The sequence below is a fragment of the Pundamilia nyererei genome, unplaced genomic scaffold (assembly GCF_000239375.1).
Source record: "Pundamilia nyererei isolate P.nyererei 1_Seehausen unplaced genomic scaffold, PunNye1.0 scaffold00045, whole genome shotgun sequence".
In the NCBI taxonomy this organism is placed as follows: domain Eukaryota; kingdom Metazoa; phylum Chordata; class Actinopteri; order Cichliformes; family Cichlidae; genus Pundamilia; species Pundamilia nyererei.
In genome coordinates this window covers 2,025,798-2,035,355 of record NW_005187446.1, presented here as the reverse complement: position 1 = coordinate 2,035,355, position 9,558 = coordinate 2,025,798, and the positions used below count along the sequence as shown (strand labels likewise).

The 9,558-nt window shown below is 43.8% G+C and overlaps 1 protein-coding gene across 1 annotated transcript in view; it reads left to right on the top strand.

The window, feature by feature from the left end:
- Positions 1-497: 497 nt before the first annotated feature.
- The window catches only part of grin2db (glutamate receptor, ionotropic, N-methyl D-aspartate 2D, b), a 56,870-nt gene continuing 47,809 nt past the window's right edge, over positions 498-9,558 (top strand). Inside the window, exon 1 of the mRNA XM_005732176.2 lies at positions 498-626. The gene's annotated coding sequence lies outside the window, so the exon portion shown is untranslated. The remainder of the gene's footprint in view (positions 627-9,558) is intronic.

The following is a 9,558-nucleotide window of genomic DNA, read 5'->3' as shown; positions in this document are numbered from 1 at the left end:
AATGCGGAGGGACGCAAGGGAGGTGGCGATGGTGGTGGTGGGGCAATGAGAGGGCTGAGTGGTTCTAGTAAATATTTATATTGCATTATGATACGCGCGACAGTGAAAGAGGGAGACGGGGAAGGCAGAGAAAGGGGGGAGATATAGAGCGTCCATCCCTTTATTAATTTTATTCCGGACCGCTAAGTTTAGCATTCAACACGTGTCGCCAGTGATGGAGAGAGGGAGGGAGGGGGGGAGAAATCGAGAGAGAAAGGGGGGAGAGAGAGAGGTTGACGGTTGCTAGGTGACGGGGCGCATATACTGAATTTTAACAAAAGATCGGGGAAAGAGGGAGAGCTGGAGAGGGAGAGAGAGAGAGAGGAGAGGAGAGAGGGAGGGAGAGGAAAAGAGAGAGATCGGAGAAATTGAATACATGTAGAACATATATATATTTAGATATATATTTTCACAGCGCGCGTGTCTGTGTGTGTGTGAGTGTGTGTGTGAGTGTGTGAGTGTGTGTGTGTGGCGGCGGCGGCGGCGGCGAGAGGGGGACACCCGCAAAACGGATACCTCAAAAAGGAAGGATGTGAAAAAGGATGGAGGGACCCAGGAAAAGAGGGGGGACAGGCTGCTGAAAAACAGTAAGTACATTTATTTTAATGATATTTGCAATGCGGAGGCATCTTTTCTTTTTCTTTTTTTTTCGCTGCTTCACTCCACGCACACAGACTCTGTGCTGCTGCTTAGATTAATTGCGGCTCGGGCAGTGAGAGGGTGCTACGCGTCATTGAGACGGGGATAGCGGGCTCGGGTGTCGGCATGTCGGGTGCGGACGCCGGTGATGGAGAGATGGATGGATGGATGGAGATGTGGAAACGGCCGGCGCACCGGGGCTTTGACCCCTCTGTCATTGCTGCGCCTGAGAACTCACAAGCACCTTAACGCATATGTTCCTTACAGCAGATGGGATAGATAGTCTAATGACACACACAGACACACACACACACACACACACACACACAGTTTACCGGTAGTTCAATTAATCATATGGACTAAACCTTTAGGCTATGATTTTGTCTGCCAGGAAATTTCTGTGCATTATTAATAAAGACAGAGTTTGGGTTCCGTTTAAGTCTTCAAACACCGGCGCTGGCTGCAGTTTCCCCCTCACTTTGCTGCGGATGTATTAATTGAGGCGATCATATCTGTTGATGCTCATTTTGTCGGGCTGCGTGGTCAGTGTCAGTGCGTGCTTGTGTTTGTGTGTGAGTGAGCGCGTCTGCTCGCTCGTCTTGCACAGCTATAGCGCTAAGCCCGCAAGATTGCCGATCAGTTTTGCCTCTTGATCTATTTATATCCCGATACGCTGAATATTTGGGCGTATGGCAGCGCGCAGTTATCCCTCTGTTGCCACCGAGGAATCTTCCCCCAACAGGCTGACTTGCCTCAAACATTCTCAGACAGCTGGAACAGGCGGTTTTTTCCTCTCTCTCTGCTTTTTTTTCTTTCTTTGCCCAGCTGCGTAAAGGAGTATGTGAGAGATTTCACTCTGTATGTACATTTTCTGCACCTCCTTGGGTGCCCAAATAACTTTTGTTTTTGCCTTATGGTACTTTAATAGAGTGAATAACAGGCACAACCAACACCATCATCATCATCATCGGTCATTTTCTAGAAAAAAAATAGGCCTTGGCCCAAAGAGACCACCAATGGAGAAGCTCATGCTGTTGACCTGTAAAACGGAGAGGCACAGTGTTGCTTCTATTACAGATTTGCTGCAGTGTTTGAGAGTGGCAATGCATTGTGAGGCCAACATTTATCCAGATGGAAATTGGAATTAATGTGTTTGTTTTCCCCTGTTTCTGTGGGGTGTTTGGTCTCCCCCCCCCCGCCGCCCTCACCCCTTCACTCTCTCAGCTGAATTCTGTAGCTGATATCCATTTCAATCAGCTCTTTCACCCACAGGTGACGTGCTCGGTACAGTTTATCACTTTGCCTCACAAACCCTGTGAAATCTACGCACAGGCGTACTGCAGCAGTGTGCTGCCTGCACTGCTGCCCGTAAAGTGTTGCCTTCAGTGTCAGTAGAGCCCCCCTTCTCTGACGATCTGTCGTACAGTTGCCCAGAGAGAGCTGTACTGTACCAGCTGTGAGTAGGGGCAGGCAGGAGGGGAGGGGACGAGGATGAGAGAGACAGCAGGTGTGGAGGGGCAGAGAGAGGAAGACAAGGATGAGAGGTGTGAGGACAAGGTGGAGGGGGGTGGAGGAGGGATGTGAGCGGGAGAACTGGGCGAGAGATTGGGAAGGCAGGAAAACGAGGTGGAGAGTAAGAGAAGGAGTTGGTTGGAACTGAATCTCGGGGGGGGTGTAGTTGGAAAAGCACATGAGGAGAAGCAATAGAGTCAACATTTGTGTGCTTGTTTTCTTCAGCCCATGCTCTTCATCAATTTCATCTCATTGATTCTTTGACTCTGGCGCAGAAAACCTTCAAGCTTAGCTCAGTCCCTGCTTCGTTTGTCTCCCCCCCAGTCCCCCGTTCCCTATCGCCTCCATCCTTTCCATCAAAACTCTCACCTCTGCAACCTGTAACTTCCGCTGCAAGGTTTCCTGTTCCTTTCCCCCCCTTCCTTCTGCCCGCCCTTATATCATTTGCTCAACGCAACGTTAGTGGATGGTTTCCTCAATTCTGCCGCCCACCCAAACCCCTCTCCCAGCGTCTGCACACGTGGCACCCAGTGTTCTTTTTAATACCACTAATTAAGGTAAAGCTCGTTAGCACAGAACATCAATTAGTCTTTAACGAGATCAGAGGCCGCTGTTTTGGAGCGATTACTGTACTCTCCTCTCTCAGTCTTCTCTTCTGGACACTTCTTTGGGTTGTATTGATAAACGTGTTGCATATTCACTTTGGCCTGCAGCAGTGCAGCTCAGAATTTAATACATGTGGTTGGGAGTGGGCTGTGAGATGTCCTTTTTTGATGAATTATCTGACTGTCTTGTGCTATTTTCATTTGAAAACCCTTCTTTGGCTTACTCACAGCAATAAATAAATCAAACTCATTAAGGACAAATCTGTATTTTCCTACGATAACACCTCTGACTGGTGCTCATTAAACAAATCCATATAATTTCAGGAAAGAATGCCCTCCATTGAAATCAGCAGGGAACACAATTTATCAAACTGACTCTTCTCTACAGTTTAAATTGATCTAAAGTGTAAAATTGGATACTACAGTCGTCAAGCTTTTAATGCCTAAAATCACTAAAAACATTTTTTTTTATTAATGATACAGGTGTTTAGAAATTAAATGATGTTCTGTTATGGCTTAAAAAAGAAACTGCCACTCAACACAAGACTTACAACTAAAAGTAAATTTAATAAATCTGAATCTTTTCAGGAAGTGCCATTGTGAAATTCTGCATAGTTCTAGCTGAGATAATAAATTAACTGCCTGCAGAAAAAATAATAAGACATCTTAAAATTTCTATCATTTTAGACCTTTTAAAGCAAAAACACATTTTTAAAAAATCCAAAATGTTCTCGCTCCAGCTTGTCCAGTGTCTTTTTTTCCTTCATTGAAATTCTGGGTATTTAAAGACAGTAACAGACGTCACACTGGACAGGGAAGTTTATAAATCGTTAATGAAGGAGTCAGGCTTCATTAATGAAGCTACAAATAGGTACATTTAGTAGAGGATGTTTATTTATGGTTTTATTTCTAGCAAAATTTTTACATTTCCATTTCAAATCAGGAAAAAAGAGGAGTATAGTAGTGATTCTAATATATTCAAATTTAATCTGCGTCTGCTAATCAGATTTAACAAAACAACCTTTTTGGTAAAATCAGTGCAGGTACCTCAAATTTCTGCTGATTAGCTCCGTTACAGCTGCCAAGCTATCGTTGACAACTCAACCAATCTACTAGTAATTAGCTATACAAGTAACATTATGATGCACTTGATTGTGACAAGTGTGAGGAAAAACACAAAAATCATCTGGTTGCACTGGTTCACCATGTTTTAGAGAGCGACGTCTCCCAGAATAAGGTATTTGGATAAACGTGTAAATGAATTAGTAGCTGTTGATGGAAGTGGTGCAAATATAGCTTTCAATATGATTTAAAATAACTGGAAAATCCAATACAGTAGTACAGTATCAAATCCTTTATGCTGATAGAGCTACATAATTGTGTCATTTTAGTAGAGTGACTTCAGAGGTGCATTCAAATACCTGGACTATATCACCTGTATAGTCACCTAACAAACAGATGGGAAGTAGAATCAAATGGACAGGTGGACAGGCTGGCTGACAGACACACTGATAAACAAAATCACACAGACACACACAAAACTGAGGGACAATTTAACGTGCACTCCTTGCACAGTGTTGTCTAACAGGTGTGTGCACACACTCAAGCAGGCATGCACACACACACACAAACCTGAGCCAGAGCCCCGCGGCTTGTTTTGGGAATACAAGTCTGGAGGCAGAAAGCAGGCACACAGCTTCACATGGCTGCATGCAATACACAGGCACACAAACTCTCAAAAAGTACATTCAGGGAGAGACCCATGGGTATGCAGTCAGACACACACGCACACACACACACCAAAGCATACCCCAGAAATACACACAAAAGGAATACTGGCACTCAAACAGACACAAACACACAGTTTTGGATGAGAGAGGACCTTGGCCACGAGATGCGCACATTTATACACTGTATATATACACTTGTGTGCACACTGCATTGAGACACATGCGCACACACTGACAGACACAAAGAGGAAAGGCAGGACGAAGAAAAGTAATGAAAGAAAATAAAGAGATGTGCAGGAATGTTTTGCGGAGCGCAGCGTTTTGCAGCAATGTGGTGCGGTCCTTCATGATGATGGATGGGGCAGGAAATGACAGCATAAGTGGTTATTAAAAAGAGGAAATGGGGGCATTTATAAAAAACTACGTTAGGCTGTGTCTGCAGTCCATGTCTCGAGTCATCCCGAGCTATTGTGTCATGCCTTCGGATCTGTGAGTCTTCCCCGAGCTGCATGCGGAGCGAGCTTTGTTAAAACTCAATGTCATTCTCCTTTCAAAGAACTCAGGAGCTGGCATTTATAGTAGACTTTGTACAGTGTGCGATTTACAAGGTGCTGGTCCCAGGTGCGAAGTCCAACTTGTTTTATTGTCTTATCACTTCATATAAAAATAGCTTTGCACTATTTTTATGTTAAGTTTGAATGTGAAATTCCTCCATAAACAGGTGCCAACCATACAGCTGCTGAAAATGCAAATATGTGTGTTTGCACCTGAGTGGAATTTGCACAGTGTGTTATCTACAGTACAACAAGGAGGGGAAGACAAGGAAGGAAGAGGGAATGTCAGCGCAGAGATGGAGAAAAGGCTCTGATGAAGATAGTTTGATGTTGCTGTGCTGTTTTAATGTGCCTCATCTCTGCATAAATAGCTCCAGCTTCTAAAACTGGCCTTGTGATTTGAGACAGTTCTACAGACTCTCTCCTGCTTTTTTTTCTCGTTTTTTTTGACACTGAAAAGAGTGAAATGTACAACGTGCACAGATGCTGTTAGCCTAACTCAGGATTACAATTAATTTGTTTTCATTTCAGGTTGCGATTTTTCATTATTCCTCCCGAATATTTTCTCACATCGAAGTCCTCTTTAGTCTATCTCTAAAGGTAATTAGGACCGAATGCCTTCTATTCAATTATGTAATTGCAATTTGAATCTGATGTGTCAAGCGAGCCAATAAACCACCGTGTCCTTAAGCTACCCTTGTTCGGACTCATCAGGGCCATTGTTATTTGATCTGTCCCGTGGTGAACTGTGGCATATACTCTATAAAAGACTGCAGCTTTGGGAAAAGAGGGACACTTGTTCACACATTTTGCATGGAGCAGTATAGGAGACGGAAAGGAAATCAATTCTTGGCACTATATGCTCCATGTCATCTACACCCAAATATTAAGTCAGCTGTTTGCAGCTCCTATCATGAACTGTCCGGGGCAATGTCACTTTGTGAAGACTAGTTTTTGTGAGTATGTGTGTGGATCAGTGTTCACTGTTATGCTGTCGTTAGCTTTTAATTTGACTCAGTATCATCACTGACTCGACAAAGATGAATCATCAGTCATATGTTAGTCATGCCATAATGGTGGAAAAAGTGGGTAATGCGATTTTTATTAGAACCTTTCCACTCAGACCAGATGAATCACATTAAGACTAGTTTTTCTTTTTCTTGTGATAAAACACACTTTCACGTGAATGCTGTTTTAACACCTAGAGGGTGTTGAAGACACTCCCCAGTGGCAGTGGCCTCCTCCAGAAGGATAAAGTGCTCTGCCACAACACTAAGGGTCAGAGTTACTAAATTGGGCAACATAGCGCAATCCCCAAATAGCACTGATAGATGTGGTTAGCTTTACAGGTTATTCACAAATGTTGTCCTGTTTTCTAATCAGAGGTGCGGTCAATTAATTTCAATACCAAAAATAAGCTCTAACTATTGGTGCAATTAGGGTCATCCGCACAAACCTCTGAGTTTCCACCTTTTACACACAATCTTGTCACTGCGCTGTCTTTATAATACAGAGAGTGCTTCTTTTTGTATATCTGGCACTCAGAGTGGTCAGGATTGCTGTGAGGAACATGTTGAAGAGCCCAAGGCACTAACCCGAACTCCAAACTCTCCAAATACCCAATCTGATCAAGCATCAGTGGGATGTGCCATCTCTGGGTCCCATCTTTCAGTTGTGTTTTGCTGGCACGATAAAAACCTGCATGATATTGGCTGAAACTTTATTGTTGTGGGTTAATGGTGTTATTTATTTACATGTAAATTAGGCCCTGTCACACAGGTCTTGAGAGTCACACAGATCACTAGGAAAAAAATGTATATTCCCTGACTGTTTGGTGAATAATTGCTGAAAGCTGATGGCAGTCACTGTGAAATCGATTGCTGAAGCCAAACGCCCAGTCGCTAGGTGAAACTGGTCAGAAAGAAGAATATGGTGCACCACAGAAAACATCACTGCGATCGCTTTGCTCACTTGCAGGTTGCTCGTACTTTGCAAAGTCCGAGCTGACTTCCAAGCTACTCATCGAGTGCTTGTGCAAAGTGAGACGTAAACTGCAAATGAAGACTATTTGCTTTCTAAGTCAACGTTGTGCCTTTTGAAACATGTCGGTTGCAGCAAAAGGGGTTGCCTTTCACTTTTGCAAGCTTTACCTGTACGGTGAGTGATTGCAGACAAGTCGCACTGTGCACATGATGGGCTGCTGTGGCAGAGACCAAAGCCACCACAGGGAGGTTTTTTCCTTCTTGGGGTTTTTTCTCCTCTAATAGCAAAAGCACAGCTGTCAGAAATTTTTGATATCTCATGACATGAACCGTTTTCTCACTGCTTATAATTGCATTCTGTAAACGATAATATGAAATCTGCTGAAAAAGCTGTGGCCATCTCAGCCCACTGAGCACATCTCTGATGAGATACCACAGCTTCATGTGTCAGGATTTAAAAAAAATGGAGAAGACAGACATTTCATATTTGTTACTGTGAAGCAAACATCATAGCATTAGTGAACTCCAAGGGTGAAGAGAACACAGCGGGGCTCTGACATCCCCTTCACTAACCTCTCACCACCTCTTATTATTGAAAATCACCCTGAGTCCTGATTCAGGCTTCTCCGGTAGGTAGGCAGGTAACTTTTGCAGTGAGTGAGGTTTGGTTAATTGGTGATTCTAAACTGGTCATAGGTTTGAATGCGGGTGTGAATGGATGTGTGTCTCTCTGAGTTGCGACAGACCGGTGATCTGTCCAGGGTGTACCCTGCGTCTCGCCCAGTGGCAGCTAGGATAGGCTCCAGGCCCCCTGTGACCATGATAAGGATAAGCGGAAGAGAAGGGATAGATGGATGGATTCCGGTGTTGGGTTCAGAGGGGTTTGCGGTTACGTCATAGGTTGCGGCATGTATTTCCCACTGAAGCTATAAATCAGACCCTGAAAACGTTTGCTGGTCTCGATCTTTATATTCTTCTCCCCTTGCTGGTTAGGGTTGCTCTGTCTGCGTCGGAGTACATTTCCTGATCCACCAATGTTCAGACGATAGGCTGACAGAAGTGTTGCTAACACCTTTGGTTATGAGCGTGGGTGGAGCCAGATGTGCTGTGAATGCAGCTCAGACCTGCATCCAATATTGTTACGCGGCTTCAAATTCAAGCAGAAGGAATCCAGCTTGATTCAGCAACATTTGGCACCTTCCTTGGAATGAGACGAGCTTAATATTTCTCCCACTTTAAATTTTCCTAAACATTTGGACGCCTGTGTAAGTGTCACAGACGAGCTATACACAGTCACCCGTACGTGCAAACCTTGAGCACGCTCGCCTGCTTGTGCAACTGTGTGCGTTGGCACTTGCCTGTGTGTGACCTTGTACAAAGACACAATAGTTATCAGTGAAGGTTTCCCACACCGGTTTAATCTGTTTATCCCCAGAATAAGATTGTGAATCATTACTATGCAGAGCCAGGTGCTTTTTTCTGCTGTGAGTCTTGAGCAGCTTCCTAGTTTGTAGTTGTTAAAGAATGTTTCACCTTACAGGTCCTGAAGGGCTGCTGTGTCGGCTGCTTTTCATCTTGCTCTTTTAATTAGTGACTGATTTAGATCTGGCTAGGTGATCCCAGTGTCTGGCCAATCAATGAGGGAATTAATGGAAGCAAAGCAACAGTGTGGCTTTGCGACTACTGGTTCGAGTTAGAGTGGGAAAATAATCTGTTTAGCTTCAATCCTTAAAAACGTGGTATTTGTTCAATGCTTTAATGCGATGCCACTAAATGGCGAATATTCCGAGGCTTATGTCGACTGCCTCATCACGTATGCTGTGACTCCTTCATCCATTTTGTTCCTAATTTCAGTCTCAGTGCTTGTTAAAAACATCAATCAGTCAAGCATTTCATTCATGAATGTACAGTATGTTATGTAAATGCTCAGTATGAATGCATTTTTATTATTAGATGCATTGATAGTGCTCTAATATTGAAGCTATTTTCCCTAGACCGAAAGCCCTCGGAGTTTCTGGATGCAGGTTGTGCAGTGAGAATTTATTCCTTTTTAAAACAAACGTAATAAGATAATCCCCCAGGCTGTGCGTTGTAAGCACATCTTAAGAGATTTGAGGGGGGGAAGGAACTACAAAAACAATTTATATGTACATTAGAAGGAGTAAATTATATGATATCATAGTCAACCTGGGAAAAGAAGGGAGGGCCAGGCACTAGCACTGCAGTCCTTTGCTGCCTTTTGTGTTGGGAAAATGAAATACCTTTGCTCCTTTTACCAGCATTAGCACTGGACATATTGTCATGGTCCTGGGCCATGTGGGCCCAGTATTCTTAGTTTTCATGTATTTTTGTATTTTGTTCTTTATTTAGGCCATGCTTCCTGGGTTGATCTGTTACGTTGTTCCTTATGTTTTCCCTTCGTGGCCCTCACCCCCTGTGTGCCCCTCTGTGTATTTATGAGCCCTCGTCTCTCTTAGTGTTTTATTCTATGTTTTCC